The sequence below is a fragment of the Pseudophryne corroboree genome, chromosome 1, assembly GCF_028390025.1.
Source record: "Pseudophryne corroboree isolate aPseCor3 chromosome 1, aPseCor3.hap2, whole genome shotgun sequence".
In the NCBI taxonomy this organism is placed as follows: Eukaryota; Metazoa; Chordata; class Amphibia; order Anura; family Myobatrachidae; genus Pseudophryne; species Pseudophryne corroboree.
In genome coordinates this window covers 1,171,592,705-1,171,612,946 of record NC_086444.1, presented here as the reverse complement: position 1 = coordinate 1,171,612,946, position 20,242 = coordinate 1,171,592,705, and the positions used below count along the sequence as shown (strand labels likewise).

The following is a 20,242-nucleotide window of genomic DNA, read 5'->3' as shown; positions in this document are numbered from 1 at the left end:
GTGAGATGGATATGACATATGGTGAGATGGATATGACATATGGTGAGATGGATATGACATATGGTGAGATGGATATAACATATGGTGAGATGGATATGACATATGGTGAGATGGGGATATGACATACACTGAGATGGCTATGGACTATGGTGAGATGTGGGGATATGACATACACTGAGAAAAGCACATGATGCAGCCAGCCAATCACAGCTCTCCTATATAAGCAGTGGTGCTGGCTGGGAGGAGGATCAGTATAGTGTGGAAGAGCTGTGAAGTGGATCTCTCTCTAGGTGGCATTGTCAGCAGCAGAGAAGTGTTACTGAGGCACATTGCAGAGCAGCTCATCTCCTGCCTCAGGCTGCCTGACCCCTTTCTAGGTACTGTACCATTGGGGTGTGTGCAGGGGGAATGTCTGGTGACAAACACTACCCGAAGAGGGGCTGAGGGGGAGACCAGGGGTGCAGACACATGACACACAATGAGCAGCTAAGCATTTGCAGATCAGCTCAGCTAATAGTTGTGGTTTGCAGGGCAGAGTGTGGGAAAATGTAATGTGCAGCACTCACAGGAGGACAGACACTGAGTATAGGGGAGGGGGAAGCTGTATGCATGAGTGACAAGCTTCCAGTGCCAGCACTCATGGGTTGGGGAGACATCCGCAGGGCAGACTGGCCATCAGCCGAGGTACAGAAGCTGCCTTAGTTTCAGCAGTGGGATAGCATAGCAGTCTGCAGTAATAGCGGCCGTTGGAAGCTCCGCCCCTTGCCACGCCCCCTCATTGTAGATCAGGCTATGGTCTGGTAGAGGAAGTGGTTAACCTGCCCCAGTGTCTTGGCGCGATAACGATTTCTGCGCGCCATGTGATGTTGCAACAGCATACACAAAGCGCAGCAGCTGCAAGTGAGGTGAGTGGTGACTAGTGATCCTCCTGAGAGTGTCTGGCAGCGTTTAGACCTTGCTCATGTGGAAGGCAGGATAAGTTGTGGTGCAGCTGTCTGTGTCCCGCCCCTGAACTAAGGCAGAACACTCGTGCTGGCTCTGCTTAACATTCAGTGTCTGGCCCCAGACTGAGCCAGCCGATCATAGAGTGAGCTGCTGTGAGGTAAAAGCCCTGTCCTCCTCTGCCTGCTCAAGTGCCCATCGCCTGAGTCACTGGCTGGCTCCACGTGGTGTGTGCTGGCTCCCTCTGTAAGAAACAAACAGGAAAGCCAGGTACAATAGGGAGGAAGTGTACTGAGGATTGGAATAACGAGGGAGGGAGGGGGGGGGGGGGGGGGCTGTGTGTGTACAGAGGAATAGGGGGGGGGGGGGGGGGCTGTGTGTGTACAGAGGAATAGGGGGGGGGCTGTGTGTGTACAGAGGAATGGGGGGGGCTGTGTGTACAGAGGAATGGGGGGGGGGCTGTGTGTGTACAGAGGAATAGGGGGGGGGGCTGTGTGTGTACAGAGGAATAGGGGGGGGGCTGTGTGTGTACAGAGGAATAGGGGGGGGGCTGTGTGTGTACAGAGGAATAGGGGGGGGGGCTGTGTGTGTACAGAGGAATGGGGGGGGGCTGTGTGTGTACAGAGGATTAGGTATGGTGGGCTGTGTGTGTGTATAGAGGAATAGGGAGGGGTGCTGTGTGTGTGTACAGAGAAATGGGGGGGGGGGTGGGCTGTGTGTGTATAGAGGAATAGGGAGGGGTGCTGTGTGTGTGTACAGAGAAATGGGGGGGGGGGGCTGTATGTGTATAGAGGAATAGGGAGGGGGGCTGTGTGTGTACAGAGGAATGGTAGGGGGGCTGTGTGTGTACAGAGGAATAGGGAGGGGTGGCTGTGTGTGTACAGAGGAATAGGGAGGGAGGGCTGTGTGTGTGTGTACAGAGGAATAGGGAGGGAGGGCTGTGTGTGTGTGTGCAGAGGAATAGGGAGGGAGGGCTGTGTGTGTGTGTGCAGAGGAATAGGGAGGGGGGCTGTGTGTGTGTACAGAGAAATGGGGGGGGGGTGGGCTGTGTGTGTATAGAGGAATAGGGAGGGGTGCTGTGTGTGTGTACAGAGAAATGGGGGGGGGGGGCTGTATGTGTATAGAGGAATAGGGAGGGGGGCTGTGTGTGTACAGAGGAATGGGAGGGGGGCTGTGTGTGTACAGAGGAATAGGGAGGGTGGCTGTGTGTGTACAGAGGAATAGGGAGGGAGGGCTGTGTGTGTGTGTACAGAGGAATAGGGAGGGAGGGCTGTGTGTGTGTGTGTGCAGAGGAATAGGGAGGGAGGGCTGTGTGTGTGTGTGCAGAGGAATAGGGAGGGGGGCTGTGTGTGTGTGTGCAGAGTAATAGGGAGGGGGGCTGTGTGTGCAGAGGAATAGTGGGGGTGCTGTGTGTGTGTGTGCAGAGGAATAGTGGGGGGGCTGTGTGTGTGCAGAGGAATAGGGAGGGGGGCTGTGTGTGTGTGTACAGAGGAATAGGGAGGGGGGCTGTGTGTGTGTGTACAGAGGAATAGGGAGGGAGGGCTGTGTGTGTGTACAGAGGAATAGGGAGGGAGGGCTGTGTGTGTGTGTACAGAGGAATAGGGAGGGAGGGCTGTGTGTGTGTGTACAGAGGAATAGGGAGGGAGGGCTGTGTGTGTGTGTACAGAGGAATAGGGAGGGAGGGCTGTGTGTGTGTGTACAGAGGAATAGGGAGGGAGGGCTGTGTGTGTGTGTACAGAGGAATAGGGAGGGGAGGGCTGTGTGTGTGTGTACAGAGGAATAGGGAGGGAGGGCTGTGTGTGTGTGTACAGAGGAATAGGGAGGGAGGGCTGTGTGTGTGTGTACAGAGGAATAGGGAGGGAGGGCTGTGTGTGTGTGTACAGAGGAATAGGGAGGGAGGGAGGGCTGTGTGTGTGTGTACAGAGGAATAGGGAGGGAGGGCTGTGTGTGTGTGTGTGTACAGAGGAATAGGGAGGGAGGGCTGTGTGTGTGTGTGTGTACAGAGGAATAGGGAGGGAGGGCTGTGTGTGTGTGTGTGTACAGAGGAATAGGGAGGGAGGGCTGTGTGTGTGTGTGTACAGAGGAATAGGGAGGGAGGGCTGTGTGTGTGTGTGTACAGAGGAATAGGGAGGGAGGGCTGTGTGTGTACAGAGGAATAGGGAGGGAGGGCTGTGTGTGTACAGAGGAATAGGGAGGGAGGGCTGTGTGTGTACAGAGGAATAGGGAGGGAGGGCTGTGTGTGTACAGAGGAATAGGGAGGGAGGGCTGTGTGTGTACAGAGGGATAGGGAGGGAGGGCTGTGTGTGTACAGAGGGATAGGGAGGGAGGGCTGTGTGTGTACAGAGGGATAGGGAGGGAGGGCTGTGTGTGTACAGAGGGATAGGGAGGGAGGGCTGTGTGTGTACAGAGGGATAGGGAGGGAGGGCTGTGTGTGTACAGAGGGATAGGGAGGGAGGGCTGTGTGTGTACAGAGGGATAGGGAGGGAGGGCTGTGTGTGTACAGAGGAATAGGGAGGGGGGCTGTGTGTGTACAGAGGAATAGGGAGGCGGGCTGTGTGTGTGTACAGAGGAATGGGGGGGGCTGTGTGTGTACAGAGGAATGGGGGGGGGCTGTGTGTGTACAGAGGAATAGGGAGGGGGGGCTGTGTGTGTACAGAGGAATAGGGAGGGGCGAGGCTGTGTGTGTGCAGAGGAGACGTGGGGCTTTGTGTGTGCAGAGGAATAGGGAGGGGGTGGGCTGTGTGTGTATACTGAGGAATGATGTGGGAGAGGGGGGATGTGTGTACTGAGGAGTAGTGTGGTAGAGGGGAGGCTGTGTGTACCATACTGTAACTTAATATGGGGATCTGCATATACTGAGGGATAGTATGGGAGAGGAGGATATTTGATTTGGAATGTAACATGCAGTGGTGCACGCAGGGGGGTTATCGGAGTACCTACCTGTGTGAGGAGAGGAAACTGATACCGGAAGCCAGGAGGGAGGGAGGGCGGGTGCTCAAACGCGTCTACTGCAGCGGTTGAGGGCAGGCCCCTAGAAACGTCCCTGGTGCCACCAGACGCTATGCAGTGCCACTGACTTACTGTATGTATGCTGTTGCTGCTTGAAATGCTGTCAATGTCAACAGCACAGGAGCGGGGATGGGTGGGGGGGGGGGGGGGGGGGGGTGTGACAAATTAGCAGATTCAGTCTCATACCCAGCAGAGATTAGTGTGTGCCCATGTCATGCACAGGAGTGCATGTACTCTGTCCCGGCCTGTCGGAAGATGGCACTGCACATTGAAAGCGCACATGCCCAATCTTCCTAAATATCACTGGAAAGAGGATTGCCGGCCAAAGAGGAACCCACTTCCCGACGCAAAAAGGTGGGAATCAGTTGCCCCCCCCCATGCCCCCCTGGATTTGATAGGCACCCCCCTGTGTAGGTCTTAACTGTTTCACAGCGCTGCAGTTTTTTTTTTTTTTTTTTAAAGCAAATGTGGATCCATGCACTTATTCCATTACCGCTGCCTGGTGTGGCTCTCTACAGCCCTTATTGCGGTTCACAGCAAGAGCCCTAACCTTGGGATTATCTAGGACAGCTGGAGCTGTGGAAACATTAGGGAGACACCAGTGGTTGGTGTATTCTGTTTAAAGGGAATCTTGCAGCTGGAGCCACCATCACCGATCATGTTCACTGTGAGCCATGGGCTAGTGAGAGCTCAGGCATTTGCAAGACTAAACTGGCAGCAACTGACATGGGCAGTGGGAGAGGGTGATCCAGCCAGCGCAGTCCTGGACAGTACAAGCTATAAAGTGTCCAGTCCTGGACAGTACAAGCTATAAAGTGTCCGTCAAATGTTTGTCCCAACATTTGGTTCCCAGGCCAGCAGGATTTGTGTTCTGCATGTGTCATGAGACTAAAGGGAGACCTGACTTGAGAAATCCACCAGTTGGAGCCTAGGCCTGATGTATGAAATGTTTTTATATTTTCTCTTACGTCCTACAGGATGCTTGGGTCCATATTAGTACCATGGGGTATAAACTGGTCCACCAGGAGCCATTGGCACTTTAAGAGTTTAATAGTGTGTGCTGGCTCCTCCCTCTATGCCCCTCCTACCAGACTCAGTTTTGAAAATGTGCCCGGAGGAGCCGGTCACAGCTAGGGAAGCTATACAGAGCTTTTCTAGTAAAGTGATTTTATAGAGGTTTTTTTTTTTCTACAGAAGGCTGTTGGCAACAGCCTGCCTGCAGGAGGGGACTAAGGGGGGGGAGCAGTGTCTGCCCTGCGGGGGTCTGAGCCACTGTCTCCGCTGACTGGACATTGAGCTCCAGAGGGGATAGATTGCTCCCCGTCGCAGGGGAACGCTCACCCCAGCAGCAGGCCGCCACCCCCTTGCAGAGCTGAAGTGTGACGAGTGAGTCACCGTCCCCCCTAAATAGCAGGGAGTCGGTGTGAAGATGGCGGCTTCAGGGTAGGAGCGCAGTATTAACTGCGCTCCCGGACGGCTCAGCAGTACTTCAGTGCGGCGCTGTGAGGGGCGCCCTGAGCCAGCGCCTGACACTACACTGACCAATTCTGCCTGTCGGGGTCTGCGGATTTCAGCCAGCACCTAAAATCCTCAGGCCAGTATAATCTTGAAGAGCGGGAAGATGGCGCCATCCTCAGAGCGGACCCAGCAGCGTTTCAGCGCCATTTTCCTGCCTGCAATTGGATGCAAGTGGAAGATCATTCCCTCAAGTGCAACTCCAGCTATCTGTACGGTACCAGGGTATTGTAGAAGGGAGGGGAGGCTGTGAAAGACTGTGTTGCCTATTAAGGGACAGTCAGCTCAGGTTTAGGGTCTCCTTATACCTGTAATAGCGCTGTGTATGGGTTGTCTCCAATCTCTGTGTCTCTCTGCCATTCTTGTGGGGAAACTCTGTCTGCCCAGTACTCTGTGTGTATGTGGTGTGATTGGTGTGTATTAGCAAACATGTCTAGAGACTCTGTTTCATTTGCTGCAGAGGATTTATCTTCTCAGGAAGATCCCATCCCATGTAACCAGGATTGCACTGTTGTAGCGCAGATCCCAGCTAGAGAACCAGAGTGGTTAGCCTCTCTTAGGGGGACTATATCTCAGATTTCTGAAAGGGTTGCTAGATCTGAGCAGGCCACTCGGGTACAGCAATACTCTATGGTTGTATGGTCAGATACTGCTTCCTCAGGGTCCCTGCAAGTACATTCTCACAAACGTGCACTTGCCAAGATTATGTAGGATGACACGGACACCGATTCTGACACTGCGGACGGTGACGGGGATGTTTTTCGAGGGGGGCGGCATCACTTGCAAAGGGGGTGCAGTTGATGATTGAAGCCGTACAGGATGTGTTGCACATTTCTGACACAAATCCTGAGCACGTTGAGGAGCCCTTTTTCCCGGACAGTAAAAAGGCCCCTCTCCCCTTCCCAGCATCTAAGAAATGAAATGCTATCTTTGAAAAAGCCTTGGAAAATCCTGAAAAAAAATTCCATATCCCTAAGAGGGTCTTGGTTGCTTTTCCCTTCCCAGAGGAAGATAGAAAGAAATGTGAGTCTTCGCCGATAGCTGACGCCTAGGGAAGCCAATCCCGGGCCATTTTTTCAATCCCGGGTATCTGTGCTGAGTGACGCGGTAGCGGAGCGAAGGTACCATGCCCGAAGCATGGCGAGTGAAGTGATCCATGCGAGGAGACGCGGTACACTAATTGGTGTTCCCGGTCATTCTACGAAGAAGACGACACCAAAAAAACATAAAATACTCATGTAGACCCTTTGTCCATGTCGACCTTTTGTCCATGTCGACCTAAGGTGTGTCGACTAATTGGTGCCGACCTAAGGTATGTCGACCTTTTTGCTGTCGAACCTGAGTCCCTGACCCCAATTATCCCGTACTTGGACGATCTCCTCATAAAAGCGAGATCAAGAGAGCAGTTACTGAACAGCGTATCACTTTCACTGAAGGTGCTGAATCAACACTGCTGGATTCTCAATATCCCGAAGTCGCAGTTGGTTCCTACGACTCATCTGACTTTCTTGGGCATGATTCTGTATACAGACCAGAAAAAGGTTTATCTTCCAATAGAAAAGGCCCAGGAACTCATGACTCTGGTCAAGAACCTATTGAAACCAAAACAGGTATCAGTGCATCAATGCACTCGAGTCCTGGGAAAGATGGTGGCATCATACGAGGCCATCCCCTTTGGCAGGTTCCATGCGAGGACCTTCCAATGGGACCTACTGGACAAATGGTCCTGGTCACATCTACAAATTCATCAGTTGATCACCCTGTCCCCCAGAGCCAAAGTATCTCTTATGTGGTGGCTGCAGAGTGTTCACCTTCTAGAGGGCCGCAGATTCGGCATTCAGGACTGGATCCTGGTGACCACGGATGCGAGCCTCCGAGGTTGGGGAGCAGTCGCACAGGGAAGAAATTTCCAAGGTCTTTGGTCAAGTCAAGAGACTTGTCTTCACATCAACATTCTGGAACTAAGGGCCATATACAACGCCCTACGTCAAGCGGAGACCTTACTTTGCGACAAGCCAGTTCTGATCCAGTCAGACAACGTGACCGCAGTAGCTCATGTAAACCGCCAAGGCAGGCGGCACAAGGAGCAGAGTGGCAATGGCGGAAGCCACCAGAATTCTTCGCTGGGTGGAGAATCATGTAAGCGTACTTTCAGCAGTGTTTATTCCGGGAGTGGACAACTTGGAAGCAGACTTCCTCAGCAGACACGACCTACATCCAGGAGAGTGGGGACTTCATCGGGAAGTTTTCGCACAGATTGCGAGTCGGTGGGTACTACCCCAGATAGACATGATGGCGTCTCGCCTCAACAAAAAGCTACAGAGGTATTGCGCCAGGTCAAGAGACCATCAGGCAGTAGTTTTTCCAGTCGGACTATGTATTTCCTCCTCTTCCCCCTCATACCCAAGGTGTTGAGAATGGTAAGAAAGAGGAGTGAGAACAATCTTCATTGGCCACGAAGGACCTGGTATCCGGATCTGCAGGAAATGCTCACAGAAGATCCGTGGCCGCTTCCTCTAAGACAAGACCTGTTGCAACAGGGACCCTGTCTGTTCCAAGACTTACCGTGGCTGCGTTTGACGGCATGGCGGTTGAACGCCGGATCCTAGCGGAAAAGGGTAGTCCGTATGAGGATGCAATGTAGTCAATATGCCGGCTGTTGGGATCCTGGCGGTCAGTATGCCGATGCTGGAATACTGTCAAGCAAGGACTATTCCCTCTCCTGGGGGTCACGAACCCCATAGTGGCTGAATATAACCTTGTGCCGGGATCCTGACAGCCGGTATCCCGGCCACCAGCAACTCAACCCACTAAAATGGGTGCTGTGCATGTATGATCAATTGTGAATGTGTGTTCAGCAAGACCACACATGCGTACAATACCCAGCAGCTCTCAAAGCACATACAGGCTTCTTTCTGTGTCCCTGACCCTGCATGTAATCCTTAATACGGGATGTAGTTGGCTTCCTGGCTTTTGGGATGCCGGCGCCTGGAATCGCGTGTCAGTCGGAAAAATATCATGCTACACGTTGCCATATATTCACCCCATGCGCTTGCCCGCTGCACATGCACATTCTCTCCCGTGCGTGCGCATATTCGCAGTTGCGTGATGGCACCTCCACGGCCATGCACTCGAGCGTGTGGTATGTGCATTTACGGTAGAGTTTGTGCGTCTAGCGGGCGACTCAATCGTTACATAATAAATCTAAATAGTATGTTTTATAGGTAATGTTCCCCTTAATAATAACTGTAAGTTTGTTTAATATGACTGGTTCATGGACTTGGGAATCCTTCTTTTCATGATACAAAGGTTGAACAGTGGTGTCTGGTACCTAACCGAAGAGTATTTTATTAGTAACAATCCGGTGTTGGTTAGGTAAAGATTAATCGCTCCTGCGTATAGTTATGTCTATTAGTAGTTTCTGGACATTTACTATATTTGCGGTTCATGCATGCGGCGGGAATCCTGAGATTCCCTCCCACCTGAGCTGTTTGTAATAGTCACAGCCCACCTGTTCAAATCCACCTATGACCTTTTGTTACAGTGCAGAGAGACATTCTTGTGTCCAATGAACAATGCGATTGTAGGGCCCTTTGTAGTGTACTGTATGTTGTGTATATAAAGGCCACTGTCCCCAGACCGGCCAGTACTCTCTCTCATCAACATTTATCTCTGATAATTGGAGGACTGGATCCGGTTGCGCTGGCGAGTGTTCCCCGTATGGTATGTTTCTCTGTGGCCACTTTGTTACCCATGTAATGTTAGCCATTCATTCTTATAGGCCCTACACACTGGCCGATATAATGAAAGATATGAACGATCTCGTTCATAAATGAACGAGAACTCGTTCATATCTTTCAGTGTGGAGACTACAGCGATGAACGATGCGCGTCCCCGCGCTCGTTCATCGCTGATCTCCCGTCGGCTGTGCATGCAGGCCAATATGGACGATCTCGTCCATATTAGCCTGCACTTCAATGCAGCCGGGTGACGGGGGGAGTGAAGAAACTTCACTCCCCCCGTCACTGCCCCCCCGCCGCCGGGTTGCTCGTCAGCCGTATCGGCCGTCGGGCACCTCGGCGGCGAATCGCCAAATGAGTAGGGCCCTTTAGTCTATGTATTTGTGTTTGCGATTGTGCCGCTATTGTATATTCATGTGTAGTTATTCTGTTAGATATTAATGTTAGCCTGTAGTGTATGAAATGTTAACTGTGTTTCCCCTTTTGATATAACTAAATCTCGTTAGTAAAGGTTTAGGAGCCTTAGCAAGGAATTGTGTGTTTATTACATTGCTGAGGGTATTCGGAGCGTCTCAATCGCTCAAGCAGCTTTTATATTAACAAGGTTAAGCAGCATTATATCGCTACAGTATTTCAGTAGTAAGGTTTACAGTATAAACTCAATCTTTCAGTGTGTTGCATACAAGGTTTACTGAGTGTCATCCCGTGAGCGTCTGCGCCGCTCGTGTTCCCCTCGCGGTCACAGCGTCCGCTACGCTAGTAGCATAGCATTACGGTAGTCGGCCGCCTATAGCGTGTTCGATACCAAGCGTAAAGCTGTGAGTGAGCGTGCCGCTCGTGCGTCTCGACCACGGCTAAGCGTCTGCTACGCTAAGTGCGTACCCTTACGGTACCCCATACGCCAATTGCGTACTGAGTCTCTTACCCACATATAGTGAATGTTATAAGGTAAATAATCAGCTTTATCACCCGATACTGGTGAGAAGACCCATGCCGGAATCCTGACTCCTCTCACAATGCCTGAAACCTGTCTGTTGGCATACCAAACGTAATTATGCTGGGGAGGCTTGGGAATAGGCTATCGGAGGGGAAGGAGGGGTAAAGTTTAGTCAGTAGGGGATGTCTTAGGGTTAGGTTGTGGGGGAAAGGCTTATGTTTAGGTAAGTAGTGGGAGAGGGTTAGTAGATTTTTCTGCATAAAATTATGCTTTGGTGTAGAGTTCTCCCAATTCCAGGATTAGTCTTTACCATCCGAGACAGTTGGCATAAGTTGTAGTTTATCAAGGGGCGTCTGTTTCATTCAAAAATTTGTAATGACTCCCCTCCTGGGAGCAACAATATAGCAATATTGGTCTTCCCACAATACATGAATGGTGAGCAGTGGAAATGTGTTCTGTGGAGTGATGGTGAATCACGCTTCTCTGTTTGGCAGTCAGGAGTGCGAGTCTGGGTTTGGCAGATGCCGGGAGAATGGTACCTGCCTGACTACGTTGTGTAAACTGTGAAGGTGGAGGAGGGATAATGCTATGGGGCTGTTTTTCAGGGTTTGGACTAGGCTCCTTTTCTCCAGTGAAGGTCAATCTTAATGCTTTAGCATACCAAGACAGTTTGGACAGGGCTATGCTTCCAACTTAGTGGCAACAGTTTGGGGAAGGCCCTTTACTATTCCAAGATGACTATAGTCCTTGCGTTATGCACTGGGATACAAAGACACGGTTTGATGAGTTCTGTGTGGAAGAACATGACTGGCCGCACAGAGCCCTGACCGCAACCCCATCGAGCACCTTTGGGATGAACTGGACCGGAGCTTGTGAGCCAGGCCTTCTCGTCCAACATCAGTGCCTGACCTCATAAATGCTCTACAGAATGAATAGGCCCAAATTCCCATCGAAACGCTCCAAAATCTTGTGGAAAGCCTTCCAAGAAGAGTGGGAGCTGTTCTATTTGGAAATTAAGTACCTGCTCCATATGTATTGGGATACAGTGTCCATATAGTGTATATGCAGAGGTGCCCAGCTTCATATTTGACGCAATGTGTGCTCATGCATCTGTATGTGCATGTGTGTGGATATTATTTGACATCAATTAAATCAAAATCTGTGTGTGAGTGCTTGGATTGGTAATCATGAATGCTAAATATATAAATATTTGTACTTGCCCTTATTTTTAAAAGTTATTTGAAACTAAATTTTGATTTATTTTTGTTTTTGACTTTAAAGGGTGTTCTGTGAAATCTGGCAGTACAGATTTATACTGAAAGCAGTTCTAAGTTAAACACGGACTAGTCTGTGAAGGAGCGTGTCGTGGATTACGGCTGAAAACAATCTCGTTTCTGTCCTCTTGACTGACTTGACTGATTCCTTTGGGAATGCAGAAGGAGCTGTAGATTATGGTGGCCCAGCGAGGGAATTTGAGAGACTTCTGATACAGTTTTGCAAATCTCCAAATAATTTGAAGGACAAGATAATTCCAATATTATTATTTTTTTTTTTAACTATATATCAACTAAATATATATTCAATTGCAACCATTAACCATGAGTTACTCTTTTTGTATTTTCCTCTGTTTATGTGTTAATTTCATATTAATCGAGGCAGTGGAAGATATTCAAGAATATTTTCTTTCACTAAAGTCAAGCTGTACTATTGCAGAAAGGGCTATTTTTTCAGTGGATATAAATTTTTTGGAACATCTACATAGAAAACTTGAAAGCCATTTAGAAGTTTTAATTGCAATGCTCATTGCATGTCACCATTTTATTAGCGGAAACAGTACTTTACTTCCAATGCTAGAAGACATATCTCAGCATACAGTTTTGTTAATTGAGGATATCCAAACCAGGATCAATCATTTATTTGACTGTAATCAAACACCTGGATATTCTGCTCCCCTTCTAAGTGTCGGTGTAGGTAGGCCAAGGTAAGTTTCATTTTCATCAACGTATTCTTCTTGATTGTAAAAATGCTCTATAATAAGAAATATCAAGCTGAAAATATCACTTTAAGTTTGTGCTACCAGCCCACTGCCAGTGTGTACCCAGCATTAGGCTGCAGAAGGGGATGGTTATAGTTAGGTAGCTGAAATGGACAGTTAGGGTTAGGCTGTGGGAGCGGTGAGATAGTGCTAGGGTAATAATAGTGACTGTGATCCATTGGAATTTTTACTGTCAGGATTATACTGAACAGGTGCCAATGGGTGGGACCCTTCCATACTCTGTGTTCCTGGCGAGTTATTTTACTGTATTTTATGAAGTTCTGTCAGTATGTTTTCACATTCTGCTCCAGGTCATAAATTTGCCAAATATCAACTTTTAGCTTTGTTTTAACAGAATAATATGATTAATTATTATCTATTTTGTGATGACACCTCGACTATTTTCTATTCATAAGTGATTGGCAATGCAACCATGGATTGTATGCTTTTCAGGCAAGGTCTATTGTTATTTGAATAAGTGTTAAGTTTAGTCCATTTTTCTGTTTTTTCTGTGTCATTTTCACAATAACACAATTACATTTGCAGTAGTCTCTTGCACCTGCATAAAAGTGTGTGATTGTAGCTACATATATTGTAAACATTCCCATATGTTATGATGTGTTACAAGTTATGGTTATTTTTCTAAAAAGTTAGGTTTTTGGCATTTAGAATCTTGTATTACAGGTTGAGTCTCCCTTATCCAAAATGCTTGGGACCAGAGGTATTTTGGATATCGGATTTTTCCGTATTTTGTAATAATTACATACCACAATGAGAGATCATGGTGGTGGGACCCAAGTCTAAGTACAGAATGCATTTATGTTACATATACACCTTATACACACAGCCTGAAGGTAATTTTAGCCAATATTTTTTATAGCTTTGTGCATTAAACAAAGTGTGTGTACATTCACACAATTAATTTAGGTTTCATATACACCTTATACACACAGCCTGAAGGTCATTTAATACAATATTTTTAATGACTGTGTATTAAACAAAGTTTGTGCACATTGAGCCATCATAAAACAAAGGTTTCACTATCTTACTCTCACTCAAAAAAGTCCGTATTTCGGAATATTCCGTATTTCGGAATATTTGGATATGGGATACTCAACCTGTATAAAAATGCACATTTGTTGACCGTTAATTTCAGGACTAAAATGAAAACAAAGATGTACTGATTAAATCTTGACTAAAACGAAACAAAAACCAATACTAAAATGTGATTTTACTTTAAATTTATTCATTTTTTAAGTAAATGACTAAGACAAAAACTAAATTGAAAATACTTGTCAAAATTAACTATGATGTAAAGGATGTGACATCTCTGGCACTAGCTAGTGCGCCCACTGTGTAAGGGCCACTACTCTGGCATAATGTGTGTAAGGGGAACTATTGTGAAGCATAATGTTAATAAGGGTCTCTAGTGTGTGGTGTATTGTGACTAAAGGACACAACTATGTATTGTAATGTGAGTAAAGGGCGCTACAGACTGGTCGACCCGCCGCCAATACGGCAGACGGGCGACCTGGAGGTGGGTGGGGGAGAGGTGACGGGTGGAGTGAATTTTCTTCACTCCCCCCGTCACCCGGCTCTATAGCAGTGCATGCAAATATAGACGAGCGTCCATATTGGCCTGCATGCACAAGCGACAGAGCACTAACGATGAACGAGCGCGGGGCCGCACATCGTTCATTGTTGGTGCCTCCACACTGAAAAATATGAGTGGTATTTCGTTAATTAATGAACTAGATCGTTCATATCTTTCACTGGTATCGACCAGTGTGTAGGGCCCTTAAGGGGCAATTCTACTGTCTGGCATAATTTGAATTGGTTGTGCTCTTGTGGGGCCATGCCCTTTTCACACAAGACCACACCCCATTTTTAACACGTGCCTTTCCTTTTTCAAATATGACAGGGGGGCAGTCATCTACTGTGCCAGGTGCACTCCAACCTTTACATAATTTTATTTTGTTTCTGAAGATAAAAAGCTTTTTAAAGTGTTAACAGAAGCGGTCTTAAGATGGGAGGCATTTGATATAAATAGCACGGCGAGCGCAGTGAGCCTGCAAGGGACTCTTTTGTGCTCACCCTGTTGCCAGGATCCTGGCGCCGGTATCCAGAGTGTTCGCTTACCGTAGTAGACCCTTTAAGATATTTATCTAGTCTTTAAAAAGGCATAGGTAAATGAATGCATATTTCGATACATATACTAAAGATAGGTTATGTGCACATCTCTTGTGCAATTATAACAAAATTGTGTCTATTACAAAACTTTTTTTTGGAATATGTGACAAAGGAAATAACTGCTGGTTAATGTGGGCATTCACCGGTACAAGTGATCATTATCTGAAACTTGAACCTGACACATACCATCTGTAAATTATGCCGATTTTTGGCCATATATGCCTTATATTCAAGATTCGGAAACACTAGTACAAGAATAAGCCCTTACTGCTCGTGTCCAAGTACCCTTTTTAACACCGTAATTGCCTCTCCAGATGTAAATGTCAAAATGTTACAAATGTGAATATTGTTTTATGAGCAAGTTCTGTGCAAAATCGCACAAGAGATGTTTATGCAAATGTACAGAGTCTGAGTCATTCACTCAAGGGTGTTATGAAACAGACAAGTGTTTATTAAAGCTGATAGGTAGATAATGATATGATACATTTTCAAAAAGTGAATGACTACTTTAAAAAAAAAAAAGGGAGGGTTTCGGCCTGTGAAACACATTCACAAATTCTTCAAGATCTCACAACAGTATTTATTAATGTTTTTTTTTTTTTTTTAAGGTTCATTGTTTCTAGAGAACAGATACAATATTTGTGGGAACTAGGCTTTTCGTGGATTCGAATAGCAACTTGCTTAAACATCAGTGTTTCAACTTTGTACAGAAGACGACAAGAACTAAACTTGCCTACATCTTCTGACAACAGATTCAGTGATATATGTGATGATGAACTTGATCAGCATATCTTGAGTTTTCTAAATTCCACACCAAATGCTGGAGAAAGTTATATTCAGGTAGTCTCAGAAGCCGAGCACTGAGAGTACAGAGGTGGAAAATTAGAAGGAGGCTGCAACTTCTGGATCCTGTTGGCCGAGCTGTTCGTAAAAGACGGGCTATTCAGCGTAGAGTTTATAGTGTACCAGGTCCAAATCATTTGTGGTAAGAACATGTTGTTGCAATCGCGCTCCCAGGGCTCGATCCTTCCCGTCAGGATCACAGAATATTATACCCGCTAGGGACACCAACACCTAAATCCTGAACAGGATCAGGACACCAGCGCCGGAATCCCGTCAGGATCCAAATCTCTGGATGCCAGAGGAGGTGAGTATGTAGCCGAGGGTAAGGGGGAGTGTTTAGGCACTTACTGGGGGAGGTTAGTGTTAGGTTGCGGGTTGAGGTGGTAAGGGTTAGGCACTAAGGGGTAGGGTTAGGTTTAGGCTGTGTGGAGGTAAGGTTAGGAACTAGGGGGTGAGGTTAGGGTTAGTCTGTGGGAGAGGAGTGTTAGGCTGCGGAAGGTGGGAGGTTAGGGTTAGGAATTAAGGGAGGAGGGTTAGGTTTAAGCTGCTGGGGTTTAGGGTAAGGCACTATGGGGGAGGATAGTGTTAGGCTGCAGGAGGTATAGGGGGGTAGCATACTTGCTGAGCCCGTCGGGATGCCAGTGTCAGGATATTTACTGCCGGCATCCTGATGGCCAGGATATTGTATATAATCCATTGTAATCAGCTGTGTGCACTTTCATTTAGGCTTAATAATCCAATAAACCAGAACCTATTTTTTTTTTTATCATTTTATTTTTTTGGTCTACTGTACACAATGTAATGGTGTGAATAGTAATTCTACTACTAGTATTATTTTATTGATATAAAAAGGGATTACTAAACTAAAAATATATTATATATCCCACCCATGTAATGTAAACTTTTCTTTTGTACTCGACAAATAAAGCATTAGTTGGTTTGTATATTAACTGTAGTCTGTCAGGGTTTGCTATTGATAATAACTTCAGATGGTAGAAAAAAAAACCTCTCCAAATCTGGTATAGTTGACACATTGTACCTCATTCAGATGTGATTGCTGTTTCTATCCTTTAGCTTTTTCCAATATATGCATATACAGGTTGAGTATCCCTTATCCAAAATGCTTGGGACCAGAGGTATTTTGGATATTGGATTTTTCCGTATGTTGGAATAATTGCATACCATAATGAGATATCATGGTGATGGGACCTAAATCTAAGCACAGAATGCATTTATGTTACATATACACCTTATACACACAGCCTGAAGGTCATTTTTGCCAATATTTTTTATAACTTTGTGCATTAAACAAAGTGTGTCTACATACACACAATTCACATATGTTTCATATACACCTTGTATACACAGCCTGAAGGTCATTTAATACAATATTATTAATAACTTTGTGTATTAAAGTTTGTGTACATTGAGTCATCAAAAAACAAAGATTTCACTATCTCACTCTCACTCAAAAAAAGTCCGTATTTCGGAATATTCCGTATTTCGGAATATATGGATATGGGATACTCAACCTGTACTTGCAAATGTGAACAGCAATCTGAGCATAGATCTGCCCACTGCTGCCTCCTAGCTGGCATACAAATACTGATAAATCAGTACCATAGTTTCATATGGGTGCGTCACAAAGATATAGTGCCTCTGTAGACATGCAGGCTATGCTTCTCTCCCCGAATGCAGCGATCTCTCCAGTAGCAAGGTAATTAATAGCTGATCATTTATGCATGACCAGAAAATGCATTCTGAACATCCATGACTCATGTGTTCACCCAATCACTCCAATTTACCACCACGAACACTGTCTAAATGGTGTTTGCGACTGTTATCATAATTCATGCACTGTGCATGCGCATTGCAGCTCTGAGGTATGCACATTTTGAAAAAAGAGACTGATGTGCCTGCTGCAGCTGTTTTGCAACTAGATAAGAATGAGAGCATTGTTCTTAACGGTATATACTTAAGGATGTATCCTTTGGTTAATTGTTCCACAATATTTAACCTAGTTACAGTATCACCTTTGTGTTAGTAGGTGCTCACAATTATTAAAAGCCCCTCATTTCTTAAGAAACGCATAAACTTAAATTAGACAGTTGTATAATTTTGAGTAGCAATATGTGATTTTGTTGAAAACAAGGTCATCATAATAACCATTATTTTTTTTCCTTTCTTTCAGGCATATTGACAGTAACCACAAGCTAATCTCTTGGAGATTTGTGTTCCATGGTTGCATAGATGGGTTCAGCAGAAATATAATTTATCTTAAAACTGCTACAAACAATAATGCATCAACAACACTGCAATTATTTCAAAAAGGTGTATCAAGGTTTGGATTACCATTACGAGTAAGAGGAGACATGGGTGTTGAAAATATTAACATAGCACGTTACATGATTAACTCAAGAGGACCTAATAGGGGTAGCTTCATAACTGGCCAGAGTGTTCACAATCAACGGATAGAACGCTTATGGGCAGAATTAAACAGAGTTGTCATCTACTACTTTAAAGATTTATTTTTATGGATGGAGCATAGAGGAATACTAAATACTAACAATGAGTGCCATCTCTTTGCTTTGCATTATGTATATCTGAGAAGAATTAATCATGCAGTAACAGAATTTGTTGCACAATGGAATAATCACCTTATGAGCACTGAAAGATACCATTCCCCAATGCAGTTATGGACAGCTGGAATGCTTCATAATCCAATGTTTGACACAGAAGTAAACATCGATGAGTATGGCATAGATAACTATGGCTCTACAGCCACAATAGAAACAAATAATAATGTTGTTGTACCAGACAATACCATTATATTGGATGTAGATGAGATGACAAACCTTTGTCTACAATTTGATCCCACAACAAATGATTTTAACCACGGAGTTGAACATTTTAAGAACACCTGTGATTTTCTTGAACGTCTAAATATAATTGTATAAAGATAATGATTTTTAAAAAAAAATTAAGAACTTTATTTGTTAAACATGATACTGTTACAACATTAAAATAAATTCAATCTCTGGAAGCACTTTATTTGCACTTTTATTCATTTACTAAAAACCTGCTTTATCAAAGGCACGCAATATTTTTTCACCTTGATCCTCTAGAGGACACTGGAGTACATACAGTACACTGGGGTATAGACAGGTGGATAAATATATCCTGACACTTAAAATTTCTTTAAATAAGTTTAGCTCGCTCCTCTCCCTCTATACTCCTCCAAGACCATTTTAGATTAGTGGTTTGAGTGAGCTGGATGTTTCCTGTGCTCCAGCCCCTTTTTATACTTTAATTTTTAATTGCTTCTATCAAGGCTGCAACAGGCAGATTGCAAGCTGCTGCTGTCTGTCTGCACAGTAGGAGCTACAGGCAGGCCCCGCCATGGCTTCCTGAGGACAGCATCCAGGGCCCTGACCACAGGATCACCGGACCCTGGTGACCCACCACAGCTTACAAACCCCTTGGGGGGCACAGACGCGTTCATTTGCCCAGTTAGTAGACACAGATACCGAGTTAGACACAGATACCGACACGGATACTGATTCCTGTGTCGACTATAATGATGCCAGATTGAATCCTAAACTGGCTAAGAATATTCAGTACATGATTGTGGCAATAAAGGAGGACCCTGAAGTTCCTGATACGAGGGTCTGCATGTATAAGTGTAGGAAACCTGAGGTAACGTTCCCTCCCTCTAATGAACTGAATACTCTTTTTTTTAAAAGGCTTAGGAAAATCCTGACAGTTTTTGCTTTACAAGAGAATTCTGCTGACTTATCTATTTCCCTCAGGGGACAGGAAAATGTGGGAGTCAACCCCCCTCTGTGGACAAGTCTTTATCCCGTCTGTCCAAAAAGGTAGCTCTTCCGAGTCCGGACACGACAGCCCTGAAGGATCCTGCGGATCGTCGACAGGAAAGCACATTGAAATCGATATGTCTATACGGGGACGCTGCTCAGACCTACCGTGGCGTCGGCATTGGTGAGTAGCGCTATTGAAAAGTGGGCGGATAATTTATCCACTGAAATTGATACCCTGGACAGGGATAGCATTCTCGTAACTTTAAGTTACATAAGGGACGCTGCAGCATATCTGAAAGACGCTGCAAGGGATATTGGCATTTTGGTATCACAGGCCAATGCCATGGCAGTCTCGGCTAGGAGGGCATTGTGGATTCATCAATGTAATGTTGATGCGGACTCAAAGAAAGCTATGGAGACTCTGCCGTATAAAGGTGGTGTCTTGTTTGGTGACGGCCTTGCATACCTGGTATCTACGGCTACTGCGGGTAAATCATCATTTCTACCTTATGTCCCTTCACAGCAGAAGAAAACGCCTCACTATCAGATGCAGACCTTTAGGACCAATAAGTACAAAAGAGGTCGAGGGGGCTCCTTTCTTGCTACTAGAGGTAGGGGAAGGGGTAAAAGATCACTTGCGGTGTCAGGTTCCCAGGAGCAAAAGCCCTCCGCGGCTGCTGCAAAATCCTCCACATGACGCTGGGGCTCCTCTGCATGAGTCCACTCAAGTGGGGGCACGTCTTAGGCTTTTCAGTCAGGTCTGGATTCGATCGGGCCTGGATCCTTGGGTATTAGACATGATAACCCAATGTTACAAACTGGAGTTTCAAAACGTGCCCCCTCAACATTTTTTAAAATCAACCTTGCCAGCGTCTCTCCCGGAAAGGGAGGTAGTATGCGCAGCCATACAAAAGCTGTGTCAACATCAGGTCATTGTCACAGTACCACCGTCACAACAAGGAAAAGGTTTTTTTTCGAGCCTGTTCATGGTATCGAAGCCGGATGGCTCAGTCAGACCGATTCTGAACTTAAGGTCTCTCAATTTCTATCTGAAGAGATTCAAATTCAATGGAATCTTTTTGGGCAGTAATCCCCAGTCTGGAGGGTGGAGATTTTATAGTGTCAGTAGACATAAAGGACGCGTACTTACACGTCCCCATTTGCCCTCCGCATCATGCGTACCTGAGGATTGCGGTTCAGGATTGTCATTACC

At 46.1% G+C, this 20,242-nt stretch overlaps 1 long non-coding RNA gene across 4 annotated transcripts; it reads left to right on the top strand.

Moving 5' to 3' along the window:
- The first annotated feature begins 249 nt into the window (after window positions 1-249).
- LOC134929616 (uncharacterized) lies at window positions 250-18,254 on the top strand. 4 transcript variants are annotated; one of them, XR_010178620.1, is made up of 4 exons: window positions 250-377; window positions 11,425-12,124; window positions 14,977-15,515; window positions 17,403-18,254. It is a non-coding gene; the product is annotated as an uncharacterized LOC134929616 (long non-coding RNA). The 4 variants fall into 4 exon arrangements; XR_010178619.1 differs by lacking the exon at window positions 250-377 and adding an exon at window positions 1,001-1,212; XR_010178622.1 differs by lacking the exon at window positions 250-377 and adding an exon at window positions 1,002-1,212 and having other exon boundaries at window positions 14,977-15,353.
- The last annotated feature ends 1,988 nt before the right edge of the window (window positions 18,255-20,242 follow it).